General features: G+C 41.2%; 1 pseudogene; it reads left to right on the top strand.

Moving 5' to 3' along the window:
* Positions 1-18912: 18912 nt before the first annotated feature.
* Positions 18913-20694, top strand: LOC127486864 (NIF3-like protein 1; annotated as a pseudogene).
* The last annotated feature ends 2431 nt before the right edge of the window (positions 20695-23125 follow it).

The following is a 23125-nucleotide window of genomic DNA, read 5'->3' as shown; positions in this document are numbered from 1 at the left end:
ATTAGTCATATTTAATGTGAAAGAGTTCTGAAGTACAATGTAGTAAGCAGAAACTGGTAGGATCTTTAAGTCAAAATGGAAAATGATCTACTAATTCGAATCATATATTACTAAGTGTGATTTACCCTACCAGAGGAAACCTCCATGGTGTCTCTCACTGTTTCCTTCAGAGAAGTAGTCATTATTCAAAGATGTAGAAATACATATATTGCTAATAAGTTTCAAATGCCTGATTAAGGAATGGGAGAATTAATTTCTTGGTAGCTGTCAAATCACTGGACCGAAAACTCAGAAATAATTGACCTCTTCAAACCAAACCAAGAGATGCTGTAAACACTCAAAGGGCAAGCTCTGAGACCTGGGGCCCTTTGTGTCACTTCTTAGGAGCAGGTGCCAGGGTGTGCTCAGCCATCCCCGTCCCCACACACCAGTGGGTCTGTAACAGTAAGTCCTTTCTCAAACGTGTGATATTTGCAGCATGATTTGTGTGTGTGATTAGAGCCAACTGCGGTTGATTGGTTGCAAACTAAAAGGCTAGAGCTCTAGAGCAGCATGCAGGAGAGCAGTGGGCATGTGGAGTGGTGTCATCACAGAGAAGGGGCTGTGCTGGTGGGTTCTGCTGCCATCTGGAAGAAGTCAGTACACTGTAATTACCGCTTAGCCAGTGACAGCTGTTGCATCCAGAGCCGAAAACTTGCCCAGATGTGATTTTTATAATAAAGGTGATATGCCAAATAACTTTTTTTAAAAAGTTTTATTTATTCAAAAGTCAGAGTAACACAGAGGAGAGGCAGAGAGAGAGGTCCTCCATCTGATGGTTCACTTCCCAATTGGCCGTAATGGCCGGAGCTGTGCCAATCAGAAGCCAAGAGCCAGGAGCTTCTTCTGTGTCTCACTTGTGGGTGCAAGGGCCCAAGAACTTGAGCCATCTTCTACTGCTTTCCCAGGCCATAGCAGAGAGCTGAATCAAAAGTGGAGCAACTGGGTCTTAAAGTGGCTCACATAAATGATGCTGGCACTTCAGGCCTGGGCGTTAACCCACTGCCTGATATTAAAATAGTGCACTCAGAGAATTTCATCATGACAGCCTCCATTTTGGACTACCCCTTCAGCACTGTAAGTTTCTACAGCACCAACAGCAGTGTGGGCCATGAAGGATTCTTGCTGGGAGAGATAAGAGGGAACTTTCAGCATCAGTGAGTCATGCATTAGAAAGAATTTCTGCAAATAATTTAAATCCATAACCATCAGCTTTGTTCAAAACTTCATTTTCTGTAACTGTGAAAATGAAATTAAGGGAGAGATTTGAGACAGAATTCTTAAAGATATGTGAAAGAAGGTTACTGAGTGGTACATAACTTGGCAAACTTGCAGGTTTTATATAAGGAAGAGATCACCCATAAACAGCTCACTCACACCACCAGAGTGCCCAATCTTGGCTTCCTTCTCTTCAGCTTCACCTCCACTATCAGCAATTTTATTCCTGTTTTAGAATTTAGGCTCTCTTTAGTTCAATTTGAAGGTATAATCAGAGGATATCACTACTCCCAATCTAGGTAATACTAGCAAGCAAAAACACAGTGTCTTCAGTGTCAAACACTGTTCAGTATTATGCCAAACTTATTAAAGAACATGATACAGGAATTTTTACAATGATGGAATAATAAAAATCATTAGAGCAATTTATCAGGTTTATAGTGCACACAAAAAGAAAGTGCTGTCAGTGTGTCAAATGTAGAGCACAGTGTGCAAATTGTTGAGTATTATCAGGGAGAAGTGAAAAAATTAAGACAAATCATGCTGGGTAAAAGTATATGGGAACAAGATTTCAGCAGGCAATGTTAAGCAGGGAATCACCACATAGAAGTATGCAATCATTGTTTATTCAATGGATGCCCTAGTCTGGGTTCACAGCTGGGAGGTAGAAATACACTTGGAGATGCAGAGGTCCCTTATCCTCTTCATGATGACTTTTACCCAACCAAGACAGTATTCTCAGTCATTCTCACATGGAAGCAAGTGTCTTTTTGCCTTTATCTCAGCTGTGGGCTCTTTCAATTATGCTTCCTCCACTGCTGGACTTAAGTATCCTGCAAGTGGAGCAGATTTTCTTCGCCAGAAGAGCAGCTAGGGACAACAGTGGGGAATCAGGTGTCAATGATTGTAAAAATTTAATCGCCCCTACAGAGCCCTCTAGTGGTGAATAGTCACATTCAACTGATTCATGACCCATTATTATATCCCAATGAGGACCCCAGCAACACTCAGACCTCCCAGAGTTAATTCAACCAAAGAGGCTCTCCAGTTAGCACACCTTCTCTTGCTTGTTATTGAGAGAGGCACTTGAGGACTTAATCTAGGAGAGCTTCCTTGTCAGGTGCTTTGACCCTCAAGAGGAGAGTTCTTGCACACAGTAATCATAAGCCTCTCTCCCTGGTCCATGTCCTTGGATGCAATGTGCAAGCTTCATGACACAGAAAAATTAACAAAAAGAAAGAAAGAAAAAAAAGAAAAAGAACAAAGAAAAGAAAAAGAAATAAAGAGAAAGAAGAAAGAAGAAAGAAGAAAAGAAAAAGAAATAAAGAGAGAGAAGAAAGAAAAAAAAGAGAAAAAGAGAAAGAAAGGAAGAAAGAATGAAAGAAAGAAGAAAGAAAAAGAGAGAAAAAGACAGAGGAAGGAAGAAAGGAAGGAAGGAAGGAAGGGAGAGAGGGAGGGAGGAAGGAAGGAAGGAAGGAAGGAAGGAAGGAAGGAAGGAAGGAAGGAAGGAAAAAATTGTGTTGTGATACAACTCATGGGTTTACCATAAATTTAGATAAAGTGGGGGCCGGTGCTGTGCCACAGTCATTAAGCCTCTGCCTGTGGCACTGGTATCCCATACAGGTACCAGTTCATGTCTCGGCTGCTCCATTTCCAATCCAGCTCTGTGCTAATGACCTGGGAAAGCAGTGGATGGTGGCCCAAGTGCTTGGACCCCTGCACCCATGTGAGAGACCCAGAAAAATCTCCTGGCTCCTGGCTTTGGATTGGCTCAGCTCTGGCCATTGTGGCCATTGGGGAGTGAACCAGCAAAGGGAAGACCTCTCTGTCTCTCTCCTGTCTGTCAAATAAGTAAGTAAATATTTAAAAAAAATAGATAAAGTGAAATTTTTCTGTGTAATTTCTGTTCTATAAAGTAAATCAGAAATTAGAGACTAAGCATAATTGGTTTTCCAATGTTTTGTAAATCAAAAATTTACCTCTTGTAGATTCATGCAGTAAAATTTACTTTTTCAAAGAGGGACAATTTTAACAAGAGCCTTCAAAGTATTTTCTATGATGAGCCAAATTCACTGTTGTCAGAAAAAAAATTTTAAATTTTAGGAAGGCCTAATAGAATGAATCAGATGTGCCTTCTATTCACATGACTTTGTAAGATTAAGAGAGAGTGCTTTGTTTCAACCTTTTTTTTTTTTTTTTTTTGACAGGCAGAGTTAGACAGAGAGAGAGAGATGGAGAGAAAGGTCTTCCTTCCATTGGTTCACCCCCCCAAATGGCTGCTACGGCTGGCATTGCACCAATCCAAAGCAAGGAGTCAGTTGCTTCATCCTTGTTTCCCATGTGGGTGTAGGGCCCAAGCACTTGGGCCATCCTCCACTGCCTTCCTGGGCCACAGCAGAGAGCTGGACTGAAAGAGAAGCAACCAGGACAGAACCAGCGCCCCAACCAGGACTAGAACCCAGAGTGCCAGCGCCACAGGTGGAGGATTAGCCTAGTGAGCCATGGCGCCAGCCTGTTTCAACCTTTTTCTACTAGGCTGATGAGTATTGTCACTTGAAATGTTTTCATTTAAAACTGAATTCTAATTACCAATAATCAATCATTCAAATTAGTACATGATAATAGACATTAATTACTTTTCTTTTAGTATATCATAGTGACAAAACTGCAGTAGTAGCACATTTATAGTTTGTTCTGGAGTCCTTATTAAAATATTTTTTTTCTTGAAACTGTTCTGCTTTCCTAGTTTCTTTTTTAAAAAATTATTGATTTACTTACCTGAAAGTCAGACTTTTCAGAAGAGAGAGAGGGAGAAGGAGAGAGAGGAAGACAGGGAAAGTACAAAGTACTGTTTGAAGATTACTTTTACAGTTAATTCTCATAGTACAACACATTAAGGACAGAGGTCCTACATGGGAAGCAAGTGCACAGTGACTCCTGTTGTTGATTTAACAATTGACACTCTTATTTATGGTGTCAGTAATCACCCGAGGCTCTTGTCATGAGCTGCCAAGGCTATGGAAGTCTCTTGAGTTCACAAACTCTGACCTTATTTAGACAAGGCCATAATCAAAGTGGAAGTTCTCTCTTCCCTTCAGAGAAAGGTACCTACTTCTTTGATGGCCCGTTCTTTCCACCAGGATCTCACTCACAGAGATCTTTCATTTAGGTCATTTTTTGCCACAGTCTCTTGGTTTTCCATGCCTGAGAAACTCTCATGGGCTTTTTAGCCAGATCTGAATGCCTTAAGGGCTGATTCTGAGGCCAGAGTGCTGTTTAGGGCATTTGTCATTCTATGAGTCTGCTGTGTATCCTATTTTCCATGTTGGATCATTCTCTGCTTTTTAATTCTATCAATTATTATTAGCAGGCACTGATCTTTTTTATGTAATCCCTTTGACATTTAATGCTATATTTATGATCGATTATGAACTTAAACTGATCACTTTAACTAGTAAGATGGCATTGGTAAATGTCAACTTAATGGGATTTGGAGTCCCATGACCTATGGCAAGAGAACAAATTTTTCAGATGCTGTTTAATTAAAAGCATATCCATGGGGTCTTGTATATTTTTTCTTATTTAATCTTTGAAGTACACCTCTACTTATGGATTGAATTCTTAATTCTGTGTGAGGAGAAATGTAGGTCAAAGTTTTCGTAATATAACAAAATTGCCTTGCAAAATATAACATGGCAAGAATTTGCATTCATGTGTACTTATTTTCAAAGCTCAGAATCCTAAACATGTACATCTTTAGGGGTGCATATCAGATGCAAATTTTATCTGGAATATTACCTTCTAGCTTGTTCACACTATTGTTCTATATGACTCATTTGTAGTACTGCAAGAGGATTCCCCCTCTATTGGACCCATTTGCAATAACACCAACCTCTTATTCATATTTTCCAGTTCACTGTAGTTATTCATTTAATCATACATTAAAAAAGACTCTAAAATCTCATTCACCATGTCTTCTGGTTAAGGATGTAAACTTGGTAACTCCAAACATTTGCAGATCCTGTGACTGCATCCTTAAGGATGTCCCTTCCCTAATAAACCTTGTTATTTTACCTCCCACTACTCTCTGTCTCACGCCTGAATTCTTTCTTGCGCAAAGACAAGAACCCTGCAATTTCTCCAGTAACAGTTCCTCAGCAATATTGGCTAAGGCAGCAGCAGTGGTGTTCACAGTTTTCGTAACAATACATGCTAGTTCTCTTAATCCGTGTTTGCATAAGCAAGCCCAGCAGCTCCTGCCATGGAGGCAGCAAGAAAAAAAGCTTCCCAATCCCCGGGAACATGGAAATTATCAGTACATCCTTCATAAATCATACACGTATATCTTCTTTTGTACAGATTCTTATCAGCAGGTTTGAGGATGGGTGCAACCCATCCAAGGGAGCATTTACCCCTATCATGAGGAGCTAGAGAGCTATATGCATAATAATCACCCAGAAAAACCCATCCTTTAGGAGCTTCGCTCCCATTGAATCGAGAAAGCTGAGTTTTGTTTAATTGCCAAGGCACATAGTATAACCTTTTGGTCGAATTGCTAATTTTTAGAGAAGTAGGGTTTATGCCGGTAATTTTTGTAAACTCCTTTTTAGTAGAAGGATCTCCCAGGATATTGTTAGTTAACAGGTCTGTAGGAGAATCGGCTATATTTACACAAAAGGATGACGTATTAGCTGAGGCAGCTAAATGTAGCCAGAAATTGCTACTTTCGACAGAGAAGGAGGAATTGACCATAGAGTTACTTTAACAGTTTTAACCAATACATCAACGAGGCCTTTTTTCCAGAGTTGACAAAGGTATACCCCGGAGTCTGACAATGTGACCAGTTTTAATATGCTAAAATCAGTATTCTCCCCCACATTTTATTTATTTATTTATTTATTTTTTTGACAGGCAGAGTGGACAGAGAGAGAGACAGAGAGAAAGGTCTTCCTTTGCCGTTGGTTCACCCTCCAATGGCCGCCGCGGCTGGTGCGCGCTGATCCGATGGCAGGAGCCAGGAGCCAGGTGCTTTTCCTGGTCTCCCATGGGGTGCAGGGCCCAAGCACCTGGGCCATCCTCCACTGCACTCCCTGGCCACAGCAGAGGGCTGGCCTGGAAGAGGGGCAACCGGGACAGAATCCGGCGCCCCGACCGGGACTAGAACCCGGTGTGCCGGCGCCGCTAGGCGGAGGATTAGCCTAGTGAGCCGCGGCACCGGCCCTATTCTCCCTTTTTGATTGATCAGTCACATTAAGCCATTGATTTTCAAGTATATCCCTCCCAATACGGAACAAGGTTTGATTGTTCCTTACCCATTGTACAAACCCTGCTGTTTTAATTCCATTATCATAAGTACATGAACAATTTAGAACTACCGGCAAACCAACAGAGGTGGTAACGTAAGTTTGGCTTGATGTGAGCCGGCGAGCCAGGATCCCGATCACTAATGTTATCATGATGATCAAGGGGCTGCTTCGTGACATTGTTTGCTGCACCAGTCGCTCAGGTAACCACCGCACTTCATTGTCTTTCTTTGAGAATATAGAAACATGTCCATGTCCCCATATTAAAACAGGGTCAGGTCCATACCACTGAGCAGTTAGAGGGTCTTTCCATTTCACATAGACTTGTTGTCTTTCGGTTTCAGGATGCCAGTGACGATCAGCTGCAAATTCCCCTTGATTATCCAGTATTAAAAAATTTAAGATGAAGAGAGCATGTGATAGCCATTTTTGCGGGGAATGTGCTATGGCCCCATATTCCCCCTTTTTTATTTTTTGTAAATGATTTTTTTTTTTAATGTGGCATGTGCATGTTCCACAATACCTTGTCCCTGGGGATTATAAGGAAGCCTGGTGATATGAGAGATGTGGAAGTTAGTACAGAAGTGCTTAAAAGAGTTGGAAGTATACGCTGGGCCATTATCAGTCTTTATTTGTATAGGGATTCCTAAAACAGCAAAGGCCTGAAGCCAATGAGAGATGACATGTTTGGCAGCCTCACCCGATTGCGGGGTGGCAAAAACAAAACCTGAACATGTTATCTAAAGAGACATATATGTATTTTAGCTTACCAAATTTAGGGAAATGGGTAACATCCATCTGCCAAAGCTATACACCATAGTGAGGGACCCAGAGAAATATAACACAGGAAGAGCAGGATTTTACAATTTGCCTTGCCTGTTTCCGGGTGATTCCATATCTTAGTCCTAAGGTCTGGGCATTAAGGTGATGTAAATCAGGACCACGGGATGCTTTTTAGATTTTGTCAGTCTTTCTTTAAAGGATCTGGCTTCTGAGCCAGAGACTGGAGCAGCTAGAAAGAAACTGAAGTTTAGCATCATTTTACATCTTGGCACCACTTTTAATCTAAACAGCCCAATTGGTTATTATCTCTGTGAGATGAGGGATATATCTTTTGACATCTCCAGGGGCCCCTGTGGAGGTATCAAAAGTCCAGAGAATTTAAAACTTTTATTTTCAGAAAGTCTGTTGAAGGTGCCTAGAGAACTTAGAGTATCTGGTCAAAATAGAATTCCTTAACATTTAGGGCAATTTTAACACTTTTAGACCAGATCTGATCATAACAACATTTAACATAACTTTTTAAGACTTAATGCTTTTTATCAATCATAACTTAACAGACAGTAGAGTACACAGATTACTTTGGCAGAATATGGATTCTATATTTCTTGTTGTTGAATAGACCAGAAATAATAAAAAAAAAAACTTGAACATAAGAGTTAGTACACAAAATCATCACATAACTCAGAACTATTTAACAGAGTTAAAAAGAGCTTACAGGACCTAACTTTAGAAATGGCAGAGTAACTGATTAAGCAGACACTGTTAAACAGAGACGTTATAGTTTTTGCAAAAACAGATTAAGATTTATGATTCAGACCATTTTCAGATATTTACTAACATTAGTACACTTTTTTTAAAAAAAAATAACCCTATTGTTGTAAATTTAGGTCAGTGTAATTTTGGCATTAACACTCAACTTATAGAAAACCCTGTAAACAATATTTTAAAATCATAAACTTTTTACAACTTTTTATGACTTGCTCACACCTTCTGAAACTTTACACCCGTAGTTACTTTTCCATAGTTTTGAATTGTCATGAATGGACAACCTCTGAGAATACATGCTGACAAACTTAGTCTCTTATCAAAGACGTGAAAAGTACACATAATACGTTTTTCATGTTTTACTTAGCACCGATGCCTAGATGACTTAAGACACTGAGTTATTAATGAATACCACACCATTATCTGAATTAAAAGTCAAAATTACATTTCCATGCTTTTAAGAAACATAAGGACAACACCTCCTGAGCAGCAAACACAGTCACTAGTGCATGGTTACAGCTTTGAAAAGATCTTTATCCTTAAGAGAAACAAGTTTAAAGCATATCAAAGAAATGTAAAACTGAGCAAGTGAACCAAAGGGCAGGGCGTTTGCATTAACCCAATTTTCTGAACCAATCTGTATTGTCTTACTTTAGTTAACAACATAAAGGCTTGTATACACAGAATTTACTCTCATTTTTATAAGACTACTCTAGCTGAAAATCAAAAACATGAATACAACATAGATCTGACATCATTTACTACATTTTAATACACTTTGTTGAAGGGTTAAAAAGTTAAAAGCCGCTCCCCCCCCACCTCCTCTGGTGAACTTTCCTGACCTCGTTAGACTTGCTCTACATAGCCATTCTCTATAAAGTTAATTAGTCAGTAAATTACCCCAATGTGAGCGTAACCTTAGTTTCACCTAAGTAAGATAGAAGAAGTCACCGTATATCTCCTTGCCTCCTGGAACCCTGACCCCACCATGTGTCCCTTATCGCCACTCGGCTGCATTCCTAGGTATCATCAAGGCAGTTCCTGCAACCTTGTTGTGTTTGTTGTGTGGCCCTCCCTTTTGGCAATAGGAGGCTTTTTGATACTCCCTGTATAGGCCATATGGTTCTCTGAGGTCTAATCAGGCCCTTACTCGATATCCTGTACTCCCTGTATTCATAAATCAACTGGTTGTAAAATCACTTAACTTGTATCAATTGTTTACTCTATACCTCTGTCTGATCCATGCAATGATTGATTTTCTTTGTTTAAACATGCATAAAAACCCCAACCCAAGACTATTTGGGGCCACTCGCCTGTACTGGGATGAGGGCCCCGACATGTCGGATCATCAATAAACCTTACCCTTTGTTAATTGCATGAGAGAAAGTCTCTTGGAGCGTTTTTGGGGTGGCAAGAGCAATCCAACTCTAACATTGTATAATTTGAATTGACTCAAACAGTTGTACTTTAACAAATTTTTGAGTCTCATCCTTTGAGAGTTCCAGGGATCCAACTGGAAGCCCCAAAGTTGAAAGACTCGGTTTAGAATTTAAAATGTCAGAGAGTCAAACTTCTTTAGTTAAAAATTAGTATGTTTAACCAAGACTGTGGGCTAGATCTGATCAGTTAGGTAATCACTCAAACATTAAAACAGGAAAATAACCTAAACAGCTTCTCATTGCAGTTTTTCCAATCAATACTCATACTGGCAATAGAAAAACATGAAACCTTCAAGACACATGAAAACTCTCATTAGATAAGTTAGTACAGTAGCACAGAAAAGAGTTGATCGTCAGCATATGAGCCCATTGTTTAAGTTTCCATTAACTGTAAAGAGAAAAACCCATCAGGTTTGAAAGGGTTAATGAATTAAGGTTCTTGTTCCCTTAGGTAAGGCCAGCACTAGCCAAAGGCACTTCCTCTGCCCCCCTCCTAGTGAGGAAATGGGGAGAAAAAAAGCAGCCCTGGGCAGCACTCTCCCAGGAAATATCTGGCTAGGCCTGCATGGGTGCGGCAGGCCACATTGGCTGGAATGGAGCGCAGAGAAAGGCTATGGTTCCTCTTTTACAGGGAAGACTGCACACGCCAGGGCCTAGCAGGACTGGCCGTGGGGTTGGGTAGGTGCGCCGTTTCACCAAGAGTGCTGGGAACCTCCTATAGCGCCTAGTCTAATTAAAACAGCCACCAAGTTGAGATCTTCAACCAGAGCCAGATCCAATCAGAGCTACTGCAACCACTCAATTAAAACAGATAGTTAATAGTGTACAAAAGCATACCACAACTCTCTCCATTCATCTTCTCTTCCAGTTATGATCATAAGGACATCTATATATTTCCAAGATCCAATAAAATTAATTTTTCTCCAGTAAAGTGATTACTTAATTATTCTTCAGCTTATTTTCAGTCTTCTCTTATTTTTAATTCAACTTTCTGCCAACTTTTTGAAGTATGCTTCTTATGTTGGTTGCTAAATAATCTCATGGGCCTGGCACTGTGGCATAGTGGGTAAAGCCACTGCCTGCAGTGCTGGGATCCCCTATATATGCTGGTTCAAGTCCTGCCTGTTTCACTTCCCACTCAGCTTTCTGCTATGGCCTGGGAAGGCAGTGGAAGATGGCCCTAGTCCTTGAGACCCTGCAATCACATGGGAGGCCCAGGAGAAGCTCTGGATCCTGGCTTCAGATTGTCTCAGCTCTGGCTGTTTGTAGCCATTTGGGCAGTGAACAAGTGGATAGATGATCTCTCTCTCTCTCTCTCTCTCTCTCTCTCTCCCTCCCTCTCCCTCTCCCTCTCCCTCTCTTTCTGCCTCTCTGTAAATCTGCCTTTCAAATAAAAAAAAATTTTAAATCCTTCCCTATTCTCATTAGAGAACAGACATGAACTAAATTAAAAAAAAATGGGGCTGGTACTGTGGCACAACTGGTAAGACTATTGCTGGCAGAGCTGGCATCCATATGGGCACCGGTTCAAGTCCCAGCTGCTCCACTTCCAATTCAGCTCTCTCTATGGCCTAGGAAAGCAGTAGAAGATGGCCCAAGTCCTTGAGCTCCTGCACCTGCTTGGGAAACCTGGAAGAAGCTCCTGGCTCCTGGCTTCAAATCAGTGCAGCTCCAGCTGTTGCAGCCAAATGGGGAGTGAACCAGCAGGTAGAAGATCCCTCTCTCTCTGCTGCTGCTCCTTCTTTCTCTCTGTAACTCTGACTTTCAAATAAATAAATCTTTAAAAATTTTTTAAAATAAAAACTTAATAGTCTCATGCCTTTCTAACGTTCTGTGCATTTTCCTTCTCTTTTTTTTAAATTAACATGATATCCTCCAGAAGCTAGTGTTCTGTTTTGCTTTAAAGATTTATTTATTTAATAGGCAGTATTACAGAGAGAGGGAAAAAGACAAGGAGAGAGAGAGAGAGGGAAAAATAGAGAGAGACAGAGGGAGAGAGAGAGAGAGAGAGAATATTCCATCCATTGTTTCACTCACCATTGGCTGCTATGTCCAGGGCTGGGTCAAGCTGAAGCCAGAAGTCAGGATCTTCATCCAATTCTCCGCATGAGTACACACTCTCAAGTACTTAGGGCATCTTTTGTTGCTTTTCCAGGCATATTAATAAGGAGTTATCGGAAGTAAAGCAAGCCAGGACTAGAATCAGTGCCCAAATAGGATGCCAGCACTCCAGGCAGCAGTTTAACCTGCTAAGCCACACGCTGGCTCTCCATTTTCCTTCTCTCTTTCCTACAGATGAGAAAATATGTATTGATCTATTTTTAGTCTTAGTCTATTTTGTGTTGTTACAAAACCAGTGTACAATGTGTATTTATAAAGAAAAAGTGTATCTTACAGTCCATATGAGAAGTCCATGATCAAGAGGCCCCATCAGGAGAGGGCCATATTCCTGTAACTTAACATGGCAGAAGTCATTACATGGTGAGAGAGAGTGTAAGAGATAAAACTTATCACCTCAAGGTCCTTTCAAAATTGCTGTCAATCTATTCCTGAGGGTTGAAACTATTGTCTTGGGGACTTTTTTTTTTTTTTAAGATTTTGTTTATTTGAGAGGTAGAGCTACAGACAGAGGGAGAGACAGAGAGAAGGGTCTTCCATTTGATGGTTCACTCCTCAAATGGTGACAATGGCTGGAGCTTGCCCAATCTGAACCTAGGAGCTAGGAGTTTCCTCCAGGTCTCTCACATTAATGTAGGGGTCAAAGCACTTGGGTCATTCTCCACTGCTTTCACAAGTGGCAGAGAGCTGGATTGGAAGAGGATCAGCCAGGACGTGAACTGGTAACCATATGGGATGCTGGCACCACAGGCAGAGGCTCAGCCCACAGTGCCACGGCACCAGTCCCAGATATTAGGTTTTCAATGCATCATCTGGGATGATACATGTTAAAGTCAGACCTTTTTTAAAATTATATTACATTTTTATTACTATTCCAATTTATTTGGCCTACAAGTAGAACTTTTTATTGTAGTTATTCTATTTTACAGCTATTGAAATTAAATGTCAGTTTTTATTTTTTTAATTTAAGGTAAACAGATTTTATGTATTTCATATATACAGATTTAGGAACATAGTGATACTTCCCACCCTATCCTCTCTCCCACCCACACATCCCCTCTCATCTTTTCTCTCTAATTCCCTGTCTTATTTTTTCCTTAAAGATCCATTCATTTTTTTTTTGAAAGGCAAAGTTACAAAGACAAAGGAAGGAAGAGACAGAGAGAGATCTTTCATCCACTGGTTTACTCCCCACATGGCTGCGATGGATGGAGATGGGCTGGTCCAAAGCCAGGAGCCAGGAGCTTCTTCCAAGTTTCCCATGTGGTTGCAGGGGCCCAAGCCCCTGAGTGATCTGATATTTTCCAGACACATTAGCAGGGAGCTGGATTGGAAGTGGAGCCTCTGGGACTGAAATTGGGCACAGTTCTCCATACTACACCACAGTGCCAGTCCTACTTCTCTTACTTTCTACACTGATCTACTTTCAGTGGACTCCAGCCCTACTTCTCTTACTTTCTACACTGATCTACTTTCAGTGGACTTTTTACTCTTAAGATTCACCCTATACTAAGTAAAGAGTACAGCACTGTTGTTCAGCAGTAGAGACAAGGGCTGTAAACAATCATAAACTCTCAAAATGTCAATTTCACTCCTATACATTCCATTTTTTGCTGCTCTATTAGTTACCACAGATCAAGGAGAACATAAGGTGTTTGTCTTTTTGGGATTGGCTTATTTCACTAAATTTAATGGTTTTCAATTGGATTCATTTTGTTGCAAAACAAAGGATTTTGTTATATTTTATAGCTGAGTAGTTATTTATTTTATATATATATATATATATATATATATATATATACAATGTTTTTATCCAGTCATCAGTTGATAAAAGTCTAGGTGGAATCCATATCTTAGCTATTGTTAACTGAGCTACAATGAACATGAGGATACAGATAGCTCTTTCATACGCCTATTTCTTTTTTATTAATATTTAATTAATTTATTTGAAATACAGAGTTACAGAGAGAGGTAGAGATAGAGAGAGAGGTCTTCCATCTGCTGGTTCACTCCCCAGATGACCGCAATGGCCAGAGCTGCACTGATCTGAAGCCAGGAGCCAGGTGCTTCTGCCACATCTCCCATGTGGTGCAGGGGCCCAAGGACTTGGGCCATCTTCCACTGCTATCCCAGGCCATAGCAGAGAGCTGGATTGGAAGAGGAGCAGGCAAGACTAGAACTGGTGCTCATATGGGATGCCGGCACTTCAGGCCAGGGCATTAACCTACTGCACCACAGTGCTGGCCCCTCATGTGCCTATTTCATTTCACTTAGATTAATTCCCAGGATTGAGATTGCTGAGTCATATACTATATCTACTTTCAAGTTTCTGAGGTGTCTCCATACGTCTTCCACAACAGCTGTGCTAGTTTATTTTCCCACCAATAGTGGATTAAGATGCCTTTTCCCCACATCCTGGCCAGCATGTGTTGATCGTTGATTTCTGTTTGAGAGCCACTCTGACAGGGGTGAGGTCAAACCTCATTGTGATTGTGATTTGTACTTCCCTGGTGACTAGTGATATTGAGCATTTTTCACTTGCCTGTGGTTTTTAAAATTTTCTCTTTTGATAAGAGCCTGTAGAGCAGCTCACATTGGTTGCCCAGAGAACCAGCTATATCCTGTGCCTTCTTATGCAGTCACAGGGTTTCCACAGTCTCAGCACACAGGGCTCCCATTGTCAATGGGTGCAGAGGATTTGATCCACCTTGCTAGACTGTCTCATTCACAGAGAGGCAGAGACATTCCAAGAGCCTTGACAGTTTGAGCATTGGAGCCTGTGACATGTTGAGAGATTGGGGGGACCTCAGTAATATGTGAGTGCACAGACTCTAGTCAATTTGCCAGCCAGACTCAAAGTCAGTGGGAAACATGGAGTTTTCCTTCTGTTAGAATCTAGATCACACACATGCACAATAGCCACCAACCAAATGCTTCCTTCTCCCCATCAGTTGCAAGTTGCATGCATTCAAGCTGCTGCCACTGGTACTGGTAGTAGATGGCATCTTGTCTCAGCCAGGTGCTGGGCACGTGCACAAGAGCTTCTGCATCTTCTGTTTCTGTCCAAAATGGTGCCCACCTTCTCTCAACTGGTTATTGGGCATCATTGCTTAGTGAATGTAGTGAGAGAAACATGCCCCCCTAGTTTTTTACTGGGTCAGTGGGTACACTTTCCCCTCAGAGCTCCAGGCCAGACTCATGTCAACATCTCCCTCTGTCTACATCACCAGTGGCATGGGTTGCTGCAGTCTGATCTCACCTCACTCTCCAAAGCTGGTGCTTTCTCCTCCTCTTGGCTGCTGGCATCATGTTGTGTCTGTGTTCATGTTGCATGTCTGCATCATCCACACTGATCCATGGCATTTCTCTCCTGTAGAATTTCCACCGCAGTTTTCTCTAACTCTTCCCCAATAATGTACTTCCAACATTTTTTGAAACTAGTTACCACTAGTGTATGCCCTTCCCTATTCCACCTTCTTTGAATCCTCCAACATGCATGCTTTTTATGAAATTTTAGCTATATAAAATCTGGAGATACTCTATTGAAAAATGCTAACATGGCATCCCCAGGGTATCCCTGTATTAAGAGGAACATAGTTAATATCATTGAATTATTTTCCATTGTTTAGTTGTTAGTGACACATGATCTTTCTTTGCAATTCTGTAATTAATTTGGGTAATAATTCTTAAAATTATATTATCTTTACTTGTTGCTGTTGATTTCTCAACAATGTTGCAGTGGATTCATTTCTGAGAGGAGCAGCATGGTGGGGGCAAGAGGTGCGGAGTCACCACATAGACCCCAGGAGTCAGGTGAAAGCAGGCTTGAGGCGAGCAGCCCACAAACTCGTTTATTACAGTTGGAATAACATCTTATATAGCCAAGACCAGCCAATCTGGTCAAGGGGTAACCTATGCCCCAACCAATCAGCCTGTGGCCAGGCAGGCTCCATTGCCAAGTGGGTTTCAAAGCCATTCCTGAGTAACTGACACTCGCTTGCCAGTGGCCACCTTGGCATGGCCTTCTCATTCCACCACATTTACTAACTTACATTTTTTACAAAATCAGTAGCAAATGAATGTCTTCATGAAACTAAGTTGTGTTTAATCTTTGCTAATTAATAAATTGTGTATGCCCTTTCAAGAATTCTTTCCAGCCTGTAATCATGGGTAAAACACTATTCTTGCATAGGGAGGTTTATTTTGTTCTTCCAGCTTATATATCTGTTATTCTGTATACATTTCTATCATAATCTTGTTTTGCACAGTGAAATGTAGGTACAATCCTGACCAGTTCTCTCACTACTGTCGCTTCCCCTCTTCGCGGAAGAACGACACTAGACCCTGCGCTGTTCTTTTGTCTGCTCAGCCCTTCCCAGGTTTGCTGCTTGTTCTTCCCGGGTGGGCTGCCATCCTTCCACCTCCGTGGAAGGGCGGCTCCCCCTGCCACTTTCCCCACTTCCGCGGGGGAGCGGCACACCACCGGCCGGCTCTCTCGGGGGCTGCTCAGATGTTTCTCAGGTGTTCCTGGTGCATGTTGTCTCTCTCCTCCTTTATAGACCTCTTCCACAAATCCCAACTCTGCTACCCACATGCAGAGCACACTTCTCTCCTCCAATCAGGAGCAGCTCCTGCAGCTTGTCAAATTGGTGAGAGGCAGCTGTGTAGAAGCTGTTTACTCCTCTCCCAGCGCCATATTGTGGGAGAGCAGATGCATAGAATAAGTCTTAATTCCAGTAACTTAGTCTAGTCTGAGTTGCTCCCCACAACTACCACCTTCTTTCACTTTCTCTTCCAGATATAGTTCTATTGACTTCTACATGTCTACATGTTTCTAAGACCAGAGAAATTAATATATCTCAGTAACTTGCTACTTCATCATTTCTCAGCTCATTTTACATTGTGTTTTAGGACCTTTATGAAAATTTGTTACTTAAAATGGAACGGCAAACACAACATTCATCATTAGAGAATGCACATGAACAAGATAAAGTTGGCACAGTTATAAGAAAATAGAGCCATGTAAGCTGAGAGCAAATTAATATCTTGTCTTTCTCCCACCCATGTACTAACCAGGCCTGACCCAACTTAGTTTCCAAGATCAGATGAGATGGGGGGTGGGAGGTTCAGGGTTGTATGGCTTTAGATAGTCTCTTGTCTTTCTTATGCTATAGCAAAAAGATATATTTGTTACATTTCCATTTAAAAATTAATTTAAAAATTAAGAGGAAATTTGCTAAATACCTATGAGATGTATTCTGAAACAGAACCTTTATGAGTCATAAAGATGATGTTGTGCATAGTGTTTTAGTTCAAGGCTGGAAATAAACACTCAATATGCTGCAGAGCCAAGAATTACCTAGTGTTAAAATATAAACAGGGGCCAGCACCATGTCTTAGTTGGTTAATCCTCCACCTGCGGTGCCAGTATCCCATATGGGCACTGGAACCCATATGGGTTCTAGTCCTGGTTTCTCTTCTTCCAGTCCGGCTTTCTGCTGTGGCCCAGGAAGGCAGTGGAGGATGGCCCAAGTGCTTGGGCCCCTGCACCTGCATGGGAGACCAGGAGGAAGCACGTGGCTCCTGGCTTCAGATCAGCACAGTGCCATCTGTAGCTGCCATTTGGGGGCTGAAACAACAGAAGGAAGACCTCTCTCTCTTTCTCTCACTGTCTAACTCTACCTGTCAAATTTAAAAAAAAGCATAAACAGGTTATTTAGCTTATTTTGGAATTGCTAAAACAGTATGATCTTTGATAGCCTTTTGGAGCCTGTACTTATATATAGATAAGACCAGGAGTATGTGGAGGACAAAATCTATTGTGTGGCCTTAAATAATTGTCCATGCATTTTTCTCAGTCTATTAATGTAGGTTGCACAGACACTTTTTAATGTTATATTTTCAGGCAAATCATTCTACTATACATTTGAATTTTAACCTACTCAAATTAGTCTTAATTGAAACCCTGAAACACTTACCAGTAACATAAATTATAGTCAGAGCCAAAGGCTATTCTCTACTCATTGCATTAATTGAATCTTTTGTCATGTCTAAAAAGTATTTATCTTCAAGAGAAAGGGAGCTAGGAAGAATGAGACATATAGGTAGAGAGAACACTTTTTTGCATTAATTCATTCCTCAACACCCACAGCAGCCAGACCTGGGCCAAGACTGAATACAAGAGCCAGAAATGTAGTCCCAGTCTCTCAAAGGTAATGATAGAAGCCTAATTAATTGATTCTGGAAGTCACATCCAGGCACTCTAAAGTAGAACTAGGGTATCTTAATAGGCATCATAGGCCGGTGCTGTGGCTCACTAGGCTAATCCTCAGCCTGCGGTACCAGTACTGTGGGTTCTAGTCCTGGTTGGTGTGCTGGTTCTGTCCCGGTTGCTCTTCTTCCAGTCCAGCTCTCTGCTGTGGCCCAGTAAGGCAGTGGAGGATGCCCAAGTGCTTGGGCCCCTGCACCTGCATGGGAGACCAGGAGGAAGCACCTGGCTCCTGGCTTCAGATTGGTGCAGCACAATGGCAGTAGTGGCCATTTGGGGGTGAACCAATGGGAGGAAGACCTTTCTCTCTGTCTCTCTCACACTAACTGTCTGTCAAAAAAAAAATAGGCATCATAACCACTACACTAAATGCATAACGCCCATTTAAATGTTTTTCTTTGGCATATTTGAAAGTACTATATATGATTTTCCCCTGGTAATTCCTCTCTGTTTCTATCAGAACTCCACTGATGGTTTCTTGTATTTTCCTCCTGAAACCATCTGCATTCTCCTTAACATTACCCATCTAGGTATTCCCCCATTGATCCCAATCTCTGATTCTGCTTGACTGATTTTGCCATCTGTAATCAGACATTCTCTTTCCAGTCTGAACGTCTTCCATGACCTTTAGACTATAGTTCCTTCTCCATCTTGAATGCTTCTTTGTAGCTGTTCAAATAATACCTCACACTTGATGAATCTCAAATGAAACCTGCAGCTTTCATTCTTTTTTATTTGTATATGGTATTAGTACAAGCCAGCCATGACTTAAATCAACATAATGGGATTTTTGTTGGGCTCCTCATTTTCTATCAGGTCTAATTTCAGATCTTTCTTTGTCTTTAAATTTGTAATCTCATTTTTTCATTACTTGATTTTATTTTTACACTAGGTGGACAGAAAGCAATCCTCCTTAATAAAGTTGACAATTAGCTTCACTCAGAACATTTTAGCAATGCATGTTAAAAAATTCATCTTACAAATTGTTCTGCAATCCAAATATACAACAACTTGAAAAGCGATGTTTAGAAAACAAAATCCAATGTAAAAAGACAGATTAAAGGCTATGGAGATGTACCTGGACTCAAATTGAGTTTTGCCCAAAAATTGCTGTATGTTGTCTTCTTGCTTACGCCTGGTCCCCATGACAGTCTGGTTTGTCCATTCTCTGAACTTCAATTCTTCCCGTTCCTTCATGGATCTGAAGACTCTCGTTTCCTCCTTGAAGGACTTTGCATCACTGTCTTCTGCTGAGAGTTGGGACAATGTTGGATTGCTGGTGGAACAAGCCCACCACAAACTATAAATACACTCTTCCTGACCAATGACTTGACTGAGCAGGTGATGGGGGAGGCTCTGCATAAGAAGGCAGATCTCATCTTTTCCTACCTTCCACCTATTTTCCTACACATAAAGTGTATTACCTGGACATCCTGAAAGGGGCGCCTGGTGTTCCGGGCTTTGGAGAACAGAGTTGGCATCTACTCTCTTCACACAGCCTATGATGCTGCACCCCAGGGATTGAAAAAGTGGTTTTCCAAAGGGCTTGGAGCCTGCACATCTAGGCATATATATCCTTCCTGTCGCTCCCCCTCTTCATGGAGGAACGACACTAAACCCTGCCTAGGCTTCATATCCGAGTCACGGCACCATTATGTCGCTCCCCCTCTTCGTGGAGGAACGACACAGGACCCTGCGCTGTTCTTTCGTCTGCTCGGCCCTCCCCGGGTTTGCTGCTGGTTCTTCCCAGGTTGGCTACTATCCCTTCCACCTCCGTGGAAGGGCAGTTCCCCCTGGCCACATTCCCCACTTCCGCAGGGGAGCGGCACACCGCCGGCCAGCTCTCTCGGGGGCTGCACAAGCGTTCCTTCAGATGTTCCCCTTAGATGTTCCTGGTGCATGCCGTCTCTCTCCTCCTTTATAGTCCTCCTCCGCCAATCCTAACTCGGCTGCCCACACACCGAGTACGCTGCTCTCCAATCAGGAACAAGTCCTACAGTTTATTGGTTGAACTGGAGGCAGCTGTGCGGAAGCTGTTTACTTCTCTCCCAGCGCCATATTGTGGGAGAGCAGATGCATAGAATAAGTCTTAATTCCAGTAACTCAGTCCAGTCCGGGCTGCTCCCCACACTTCCAAAGCTCATGGCTTTCCTATAGAGGGAACCACTGAGTACAATTCAACATTAACCATACCCAAGATATGGACAAAGTTGTGTCTGCAGTGAGAGAAGTTGAAGGTGTTCCTGTCACTTCTTTTTCTGCTAGGATTGGTGAGGAGAAAAATAAGGATCCACCTGAATTGTACTGAGAAGCCTTTGATGCAGGTGGTGGCTCAGCTCTCTCAAAACAGATAACTTTACCAGAGATCTGAAATTCTGTCACTGCAGAGAAGCCTTTGCTCTACATACTGGAATGGGTCGATCATGCACCCTGGATGAATCTGTTGGCTTGGCAACCATGATTGAGCGAATCAAAAGACACCTCAAACTAACTCATATTCAATTAGCTCTTGGGGTAGGAGGGACCTTAGCATCATGAGTCAAAGCTGTGGCCCTGTGTGCTGGTTCTGGGAGCAGTGTCCTGCAGGGTGTGGAAGCAGACCTGTACCTCAGGGGTGGGATGTCCCATCATGATGGTCTGGATGCTACTTCCCAAGGAATAAATGCCATCCTCTGTGAACACAGTAACACTGAATGAGGCTTTCTTTCTGACCTTTGTGATATTCTGGGTACCCGCTTGGAGAATTAGATTAATGTTATCTTGTCAGAGACAGACAGGGATCTTCTTTGTGTGGTATAAGGCATATAGAAACATCAAGATGATACAACCTACAGATTGCATCTCCACTCATGTGGATATGCAACATGAGTCAGTGGAGTTTATATATCTTTCTGGAAGAGTATCTTAAGATGGATGAGGATGCTTCAAAAAGTTCATGGAAATGTTTATTTTGAGAAAACTACATAGATTAAAAAAATTTCACAAAATACACAACTTTTAGCTCCATTTTCTGCAAACCTTTCTTAACTGCCCTTATATTATCTTTTCTAGTTTATCTGGTTCAACAAATGTTATAGTTCATAAGGAAATAACTGAACTACCATAATGAAGAGCAAATACTAAGAAAGATCAACTAAAGATTCTTGGGAAGTAACCAAGTAATTCTCTCCTTAGTTTAGTTATAGTTGGGATATGTTAACCTAGATATCTCTGCCATTGGTTAGTTTTAAAATGTCCTTTAAAAACTTGGAATTGAACACCTATTTTGGGGCAGTAGCCAGTTTGGGATGATATGGTCTGTCCCTGTGTCCATGTTCTGTAGGTCCACCTAAATTCCAGTGTTTCACCTCAGTTTCAGAATCAGCATGAGATGTATTAGGAGGAAGTTGTTTTTAATATGATTGCTATTCAGATTACTATGTCTTTATTGCTTTTTATTTTATAAAAATAAACCAAATTATAACATTAGTCCAAGCCCTAATCCTTACCCTGGCCCTAGCCCTAGCCTTAGTCCTTGCCCTAACCCTAAACCTAATCCTACATCTAAACCCATTCTGAAGCCTAATACTAGGTCTATCGCTAGACAAAGCATTAACCCTAAATTTGGCCCTCATCTTAACCATAACCTTACCTTAACTCTATACTTAGCCAAAATCCTAATTGTATCCCAACATGGTGCTTTACCCCAATCTAAACTCTAACACTAGCACTAATCCTTTCCCTAACTTTAGCCTTAATAACACAAGCATTAGCCTTAATCCTAATCTGAGCCCCAACTCTAACCCTAACAGTAATACCAAAATTTAAACCTAACTCTGCCTTAACCCTAACACTAACCCTGGCCTAAAACCTATCCATAGTCCTAACTTTAACTATCACACTAGCTCTAACCATAGTCCTAACTCTGGCTCTAACTCTAAAATTTACCATAGAACTAAATCTAACCTTAATCTTAAACTAATTTTAAATCTCACCCCAACACTAATCCTATCTTTCTGCTTAGGCCTAACCCTAAAACAAACTAGCATTCAGTGTGAACTTGACCATAGACCTGATGCTAACTTCAATGCTATATCTAACACCAGCCTTAAACTAACCATCATGCTAACACAAAGACTAAGCCTCATCCTAGTGATGATGACCCTAACTTCAACTATAACTGTATATTATATATAACCACAGCTCTCTCTATATATTATAGATATATAACCATATTTATAACAATAAATATTTATAACCATATATAAAAATATATATTATATTATATATATAAAATGTATATAAAACCACAGCTCTAACTTTATCCCTAGCCCTACTCCTAAATTTATCCCTAATCCTAGCTCTATCTCTAGGCCTAACAATAGCCTTAACCCTATCTATAACTCTAATCACAAATCGAATCCTAAATATAACCCTAGTCCTGGACCTAATCCTTATTCTCACCCAAAAGCTAAACATAACTCTTTGTGTAGCCCTAACCCTAAGCCTAGCCCTAACCATAACCCTAACCATGGCTTTTAATCTAACCCTAGACCTAAGCCTAAACTTAACAGAACCCTAATCCTACAACTAGCCCCAACTCTTGCCATAAGCCTAATACTAACACCACCAACACTAAACATAAACCTAGCTCTAAATCTTACCCTAACCCCAACCCTAACAATAGCCTTAATAATAGCACTCAATCTAAACCTTAACACCAATCCTAGCTCTCATCCTAGTCCTAATACTAACCCTAACCCTAACACTCACTCATCCTATACCTAGCCCTACACTTAACTTCTAACCCTAAATGGCAGAATTTGCATTCACATGAGCTGTCAGGGTTTATATACACTTGAGTAACTGAAATGGTCAGAGAAACAGAAAGTGAGCCCAAGCCCATTTGTGTTTGAATGGTGCCATCATTAGTCACCAATTCTGAAAACACCACATTTTCAAGCAAATTGTTGTTAAACTTCTAGGTGTCACTGTGGTGATACATATGGGAAGGCTTGTGGCTTAGGATGAGAAAAAACTGCAACTTGGCAAAAAAATTTCAGAAAGCCTCAGTCAGTTATTGAAGTCTAATAGAGGCTTTATGAGTAACTGCCACGGATTGGTCCTCCAGTCCTAGTGTAAACTTTGTAACAGGAGGAAAGCAGACAAAATGCTGAAAATGTATCATTTGAAACATATTAAGTGGAAAAATC

The sequence above is a fragment of the Oryctolagus cuniculus genome, chromosome 12, assembly GCF_051225735.1.
Source record: "Oryctolagus cuniculus isolate XC-2025 breed Fujian yellow rabbit chromosome 12, ASM5122573v1, whole genome shotgun sequence".
Lineage (NCBI taxonomy): Eukaryota > Metazoa > Chordata > Mammalia > Lagomorpha > Leporidae > Oryctolagus > Oryctolagus cuniculus.
This window is presented reverse-complemented; position numbering and strand designations above follow the sequence as displayed.